This window comes from Leptopilina heterotoma, unplaced genomic scaffold (assembly GCF_015476425.1).
Source record: "Leptopilina heterotoma isolate Lh14 unplaced genomic scaffold, ASM1547642v1 Lhet_168, whole genome shotgun sequence".
Taxonomy (NCBI): domain Eukaryota; kingdom Metazoa; phylum Arthropoda; class Insecta; order Hymenoptera; family Figitidae; genus Leptopilina; species Leptopilina heterotoma.
In genome coordinates, this window is record NW_025110884.1 from 1,073,414 (window position 1) to 1,080,253 (window position 6,840).

The 6,840-nt window shown below is 20.7% G+C and overlaps 3 long non-coding RNA genes across 3 annotated transcripts; all 3 read left to right on the forward strand.

Annotated features, from left to right (window-relative positions):
• The first annotated feature begins 435 nt into the window (after positions 1 to 435).
• On the forward strand, positions 436 to 990 carry LOC122499477. Its single transcript, XR_006301336.1, has 3 exons — positions 436 to 480; positions 580 to 666; positions 859 to 990. It is a non-coding gene; the product is annotated as an uncharacterized LOC122499477 (long non-coding RNA).
• Positions 991 to 1,389: 399 nt separating this feature from the next.
• LOC122499476 lies at positions 1,390 to 2,229 on the forward strand. The gene is made up of 3 exons (XR_006301335.1): positions 1,390 to 1,450; positions 1,578 to 1,664; positions 1,802 to 2,229. It is a non-coding gene; the product is annotated as an uncharacterized LOC122499476 (long non-coding RNA).
• Positions 2,230 to 3,189: 960 nt separating this feature from the next.
• Positions 3,190 to 3,891, forward strand: LOC122499471. The gene is made up of 3 exons (XR_006301329.1): positions 3,190 to 3,314; positions 3,403 to 3,486; positions 3,675 to 3,891. It is a non-coding gene; the product is annotated as an uncharacterized LOC122499471 (long non-coding RNA).
• Positions 3,892 to 6,840: the final 2,949 nt, after the last annotated feature.

Here is a 6,840-nt window from a genome sequence, read left to right on the forward strand (position 1 = left end):
TTTAATTTTGCAAAAAAGTTCAAGTACAAAAAAAAATAAATAAAACTAACATTACTTTCAATAGTTTTTTAATAAAATTTTAATTTACTAAAAACATTTTACTTCTCATTTTAAATTTGGTTATTAATGCCAAAAAAATTTATTCCATCGATTAGAATTTTTTTCCAATTTTAACAACATAAAAATAAATAAAATTAATTTTAAATAAAAAAAGAAAAATAAATTTAAGTCTAAAAATAAATTTTAAAGAAATTTAAATATTGACATTTATTCCCCAACTGAAAATTCGAAAAAGGAAAAATATAACAAAAACATTTTTGTAGAATGGAAAAAAAATTCTCATTATTAAAAAAAAAATGCAAATAAATATCAATTTTTTATCAGTATATAAATCGTGACAATTTTTTATTAAACGTCAATTATAAAAAGTTCCAAAGAAGAAGAAGAAGAAAACTGCGATCTGAGCAATAATTGAAAAAGGTAAAATTATTTATAAATTTTGCAATAAAAAATATCTTCTTAATAGTAAGAAGTTAATTAGAAATTTGAAATAAAATAAAATATTCACAATTTTTTTAGATGAAACTTTACACTATTCTCCTTTTGTGTATTACACTTTTTGTTTTGACTGCCAATGGCCAAGGATGTGTAGGTGAAGGTGATTTTGTAAGTTACTAACTATTTTAAATATAAACCTATATCAATTTTTTTATCCAGAAAAATAAAAAAAATTTCCTTTTAATTTTGCAAAAAAACAAGAAAAAATGTTAAGTATTTAAATTATTTTTTTAAACTACCTCTTTTAATTAATTTCTAAAATATATTAAATTATTAAAAATATTTTACTTTTTATTTCAGTGTGGCGGATCTCGCCGTTGTTGTTGGCGTCTTAAATGCAAGAGTACAATATGTCAAAGAATTTGAGGTGGTTAATCTAATCAAAATTTTAATTCTAAATAATAAATGTAAATAAAAATAGCACAAATTTTCTTTACTAAAATTTTCATTGATAATGTACTTTTTTTTAATAATAAAAATAAAAAAAGGAAAAATATCCATTTTATAATTCTATTTTTATATAAAAAAAAACTTAAATAAATAAATTGATAGGTCAATTCAAATTTTCAGAATGATTGAAAAAAAAAATTTTAATTCTAAACAACATTATTTGATGTCAAAAAAAAAATTTGCACAAATTTTTTCTCTTAACAAAATTTATTGAAAACAAAATGTTTTAAAGAATAAAAAACGACAAAAAAATATTAATCTTTTAATTTTCCTTTTACACAAAAAACATAATTGAAAATAACAACGCAATAATATGAATATTTGTTAAACATTTCCGAGTATATAAATCGCGAATAATTTTTATTTGTCGTCAATTTTAATTTAGATTTCAAAGAAGAAATATCTACTTGTGAAACAATAATAGGTACCTAATAAAAAAATGGTAAAATTACTTACAATAATTTTAAGTAAAAAAATACCTTTTAATTAGTGATTAAAATTTGAATTTAAGTTCTCTATTTTATTTATAATCGCGATTTATTTTTTATTTATATTCACGATTATTTTAGCTGAAACTTTACACTATTCTACTTTGGTGTGTTGCACTTTTCCTTTTTTCTGTCAATGGCCAAGAATGTGTAGATGAAGGTGAATGGGTAAGTTATTTAGGATTTTTAACAATATAGAAAAAAAAATTGTATTTTACTTTTCATTTTTTTAATCAAGTTAAAGTATAGCAAATAAAAAAAATATAACCATTACTTTTAGTAATTAATTAAGTTTTAATTTGAAGTGCGTTCGTCGCAGTTGTTGTCAAGGTCTGCGATGCTTTAATGGAAGATGTTTAAAAAGAAGGAGCAGTTAATCAAACGTTTGGCCAGACAATCAAATTTTCAATTCTAAATAACATTTGCTTGTTAAGTAAAATTCTCCAAGCTTTTCTTTTAAAATTTTTTAAGTAATGAAGCTAAATGAATTTATATTTAAATATATAAAAAAAAATTGCTAGGCATACTTATATTGGTTTTACTCCAATTTTCAGAAATGTTAAAAAAAATAAAACCTAATTGTTCCTATTTTTAATTCTAATATAATAAATAAAGAAATAAATAAAATGAAATTAATTCAAAATTTTAGGATTGAAAAATAAATAAAATAGCAAGGAGTGTGTCAATGTTTAACATACAAAATTCAATTATTTGAATGAAAATTTTTTTTATATTAAACGCCAACTAAATGAGGATAAAATAAATGTTCAAATAAAAGAAACAACAAAATTAAAAATATTGTTAAAAAAATTTAATATTGACATTAATTTTCCAACTGAAGACTCAAAAACGGAAAAATATTGCAATAACAACAGATTTTTAAAGAAAGAAAAAACTTTCAATATTGAACGAAAATAATGCAATTCAACAAATAAATAACTGAAAATTCGAAAACGGAAAATTAGAGCAAAAATATTTTTAAAGAAAGAAAAAAATTCTTATTATTGAAAAAAATGCAAATAAATATCAATTTTTTGTTAGTATTTAAATTGGAACAAGTTTTTTATTACACATCAAATTACAAAAGTTTGGTTTTAAAAGAGGAAAAACGACACGAGCAATAACTAAATAAGGTAACATTTTTTTATAACTTTTTCAATAAAAAAATGCTTCTGATTATTGACGAGAATGCAATTAGGAATTTAAAATAAAATATTCACGAACTTTTTACATTAATATAAAATGTAAAGAATTTTAAGTAATAAAGACAAAAAAAAAGAAAACTATCCATTTTCTACTTTTATTTTTACCCAAAAAAATAATAATAAATAAATTAACATTGCTGCGGCGATTAATTCTAATTTTCATAATGATTATTAAAAAAAATAACAAGTAACTGTTTTTACAGTCATTATTTACTTATTATTTAATTTTCGTTTTTTATAACATAAAAATTTAATAATTGCATTGAAAATTATTTGTTATAATTTTTATAAATTAACGACAACTAAATAAGGATAAAAAATTAATTTACAATTTAAGAAAAAAGAAAACAAAACTGAGATATTTTAAAGTAGTTTAAATATTGACAAAGAACAGTTCAACTGAAGATTCAAAGACGGAAAAATATTACAAAATCAACAGATTTTTAAAGAAAGAAAAAAAATTCTCAGTATTGAACAAAAGTAACGCAATTCAATAAAAGAAATAATTGACAATTTCTTCCGAGTATATAAATTGTGAAAATTTTATGTTAAACAACAATCTCAACTAAGGTATTAAAGAAGTGTAAACAAACCTGAGCAATAATTAGAAAAGGTAAAATAAATTAATAAAATTATTTATAAAATTAATTAATTTATTTATTAATAAAATTAAATAAAAAAAATTTCCCCGAACTTTTTAGATGAAACTTTACACTATTTTGCTTTTGTGCTTTACACTTTTCGTCTTGAGCGTCAATGGTCAATGTGCGAATGATGGTGAAAGGGTAAGTTATTAATTTATTGTAAATATTAAAATATTATTATTTTTCTACCTTGTAAAATAAAACAAATTTACATTTTTTTTTGTTCATTTTGCAAATAAGTTAAAGTGACAAAAGAAAAATATTATAAGTTTTACCTTTAGTTTTCTAAAACACAAATTTAATAAAAATGTTTTGTTTTTAATTTCCAGTGTAACAAAGCACGATATTGTTGTGGGAGTCTTGTATGCGTTAATAGAGTATGTTTAAGACGAAGAGATAATTAATATGCGTTTGACAAGGCAATCAAAATTTTAATTCTTATTTAAAGTGACTTGATGTTAAAAAAATGTACACAAATTAATTTTTTTAAATAATTTTGATTATTATTTCACAAATCAATATTGTAAAAAACTAATGTTTTAAAAAATAAAGATAAAAATATTAATGTTCTAATTTTATTTCAACAAAGAAAAGTGATAAATAAATCTAAAATGGCGGAAAATTAAAAAATTAATACGTTTCTATTAAAATGCGTTACTCGGGGGTAAAAAAAAATCTGCAAAAGGAAAAAAATTGAAAAAATTGTATATCTTTTTAGCACTAAAATTTATTTGTTAGAAATGTAACTATTTAAATAATCGTCATATATTTATTTAAGTTTACTATATATAAAGTGAGAAAAAAATTTCTTTAGCATAAATTTCAGGATTTTTTTCAAAGAAGATAATAGATCTGCGAGTAAAACAATAAGAAAAAGGTAAAATTACTTTGCAATAAAAAAATTAAAACAGTAAATTTTTAATTTAATCGAATTGTAAATAACAACAAACTTTGAAATTTATTATTTAATATTATAACTGATACTATTTAAAAAATACCTCCTCAATATTGTCAGGAATGTAATTGTGAATTACGAATTTTAAATAAAATAAAATATTTCAAATCGTTTTAGATGAAACTTTACACTATTTTCCTTTTTTGTGTTTCACTTTTTGTCTTGACCGTCAATGGTCAAGGATGTGAATAAATATTTAAAATAATTTCAATGTAAAACATTTTTGAAATTTAATTATTTCTTATATTATTATTAAATTACATTTGTAATTATTTCAAAATTCAATAATTTTGTTTTAATTTTTAAATAAAATTATTCAAAACTTTAATCATTTTTTAGGAAAATAATAAATTAAGAATTTTTTAAATTAAATATGTTTAAATATTATTACAGTTATACAACAATTAATACTTTCAAAGACAGACAATTTAAAATCTTTTGAAATTTATTATTAAATTTATTTACTTTTAAAAATTCATACGATAACGCTTCTAAAATGTTGAATTATTATCTAAAATTGAATTTGAAATTTATTTTTAATCCAATTTTATTGTTAGAAAGTGCTACGAGAATTCGAATTATTATTAACATTTAATTACTAATGTTCAATTATTATCTAAAATTTTATCTGAAACTTATTTTTAAATTAATTCTTGCCTGAAAGATCTACGAGAATTCAATTATTTAGGTAAACACCAAAATAAACAATTGATTATTTTTTCAAATTAAATTCTTGTAAAGTATTTTATCAAAATTTTTAAAAATAATTGAATTTATAAAAAAAAACTTTAATTTAATTTAATTTTTTAATTTTAATTTTTAATTTTTTTTTTTTTTTTTTTTTATAAAAAAATTTTAATAAAATTTCTAAAAAATAATTAATTGCATTTTTTGAGGCAATCATTTGAAATTATATTCAAGTTAAAAAATAATTGAAATCCCACAAAGAATTTTATTATTCATGAAATAATTGAATTCTTGCGACGATTTTTAATAACATTTTTTTAAATAATTGAATTTTTTGAAGAATTTCTTATTAAAAATTGTGATAATAATTAAATTCTTTCGAAAAATCTAATGAAAATTGTATTCAAAATAATTCAATTCAAATAATTCAAAATTAAAAACAAATTAAATTAAATTTTTTTTAAATAATTGATTTCTTTACGAGAATTTACAATAAAATTTTTAAGTAATTAATTTCTCTCAAAACATTTTGAAAAAATTGCACTTCAAATAATTGAATTTCTCTGAATATTTTATTATTTATTAAAATAATTGAATTTTCAAGAAGAATTTTATAAAAATTTGTTTTTAAATAATTGAAATTTTATTAAAATAGTAGATATTAATAATAATTGAATTCTTGGAAAAAATTTGTTACAATTTTTGGAAATAATTGAATTGTTTCAAAGAATTTTATTAAATTTTTTTTAATTGTTTCTAAGAAGTTTATTTAAATTTTGCAGTATAATTATTTTATTTCAATTTTTAGTGGATTTAAAGTTGTGTAAATTTAAAAAAAAGAAAGAAGTGGCCTTTAGTGTCACAAATGTAGAAAAAGTATTCTAATAGTAGCAAATCGTAAAAAAACTATTAAATAGTAGGTTTTAGTAGATGAATGTGAAGCTTGTACTGGAGCACGATTTTTTTATTTGACTTTCGATTTTCATATTGTGTTTGATGTTATTTTATGATTTTAATTTTTCCTCTAACTTTGAGTTTGATTTTGACTTTAACTTTGCAATTTAAGGGGAAAGTGAAAGTGAAAGTCAATGTGAAAGTGAAAGTAAAAATGAAAGTGAGAATGAAAATGAGAGTCAAAGTCAAAGTCAAAATCGATTCGAAAGTCAAAGTAAAATTACAAAATTGCTCCTCTATTAATTTAAATTATTTCCAGCCTAGGAAATAATTTGCTACGTGAAAAAATTTTTTCCAAATAAAAAATTAAAATATGCCTATATAAAATAAACATAAATTGCAAATAAACTTTAATGTCCCGATAAAATGAAACAAAATCAGGGTCCAGAAAGATATTTTCTTTTTACTATCACAGTCTAATTTCATCCTATTCATTCACCCTTTGAAAATGTTCATAGGGTGAGTCCTAGTAAAATTTTCTTAAAATCAGAATGCTATTCTTCAAAAGTGGTTTTACAGTCATAATGTTCGAGGCACAATCAAAAAACATATCTAACAACAACCTTTCTCTATTTTTTCCCTCATCCTCCCTCCTCTTTCTCCTTTCCATTCTTAAGATTCTGAGTCTTATATTCGTGTATGTATTATTATTATTATTATTATTATTATTATTATATAGGAGTGCTGGCAATTATTACTGCGAAAGGAGTAACGAGCAAGGAGTAGTTGAGGCCCCCCTAGTGAGCAATAACAAGATGCCCTTCTCTCGCAATGCTTATTATTCGGACTCCCGTGGGTCTGACAGTGAAATGTAGAAGACGCAGAATCAAGTCTTTGAGACAAGGTCTTTTATAAGTGTATCCCTTGGCCCCTGACTTCTCAGATTTCAGGAGCTCTTC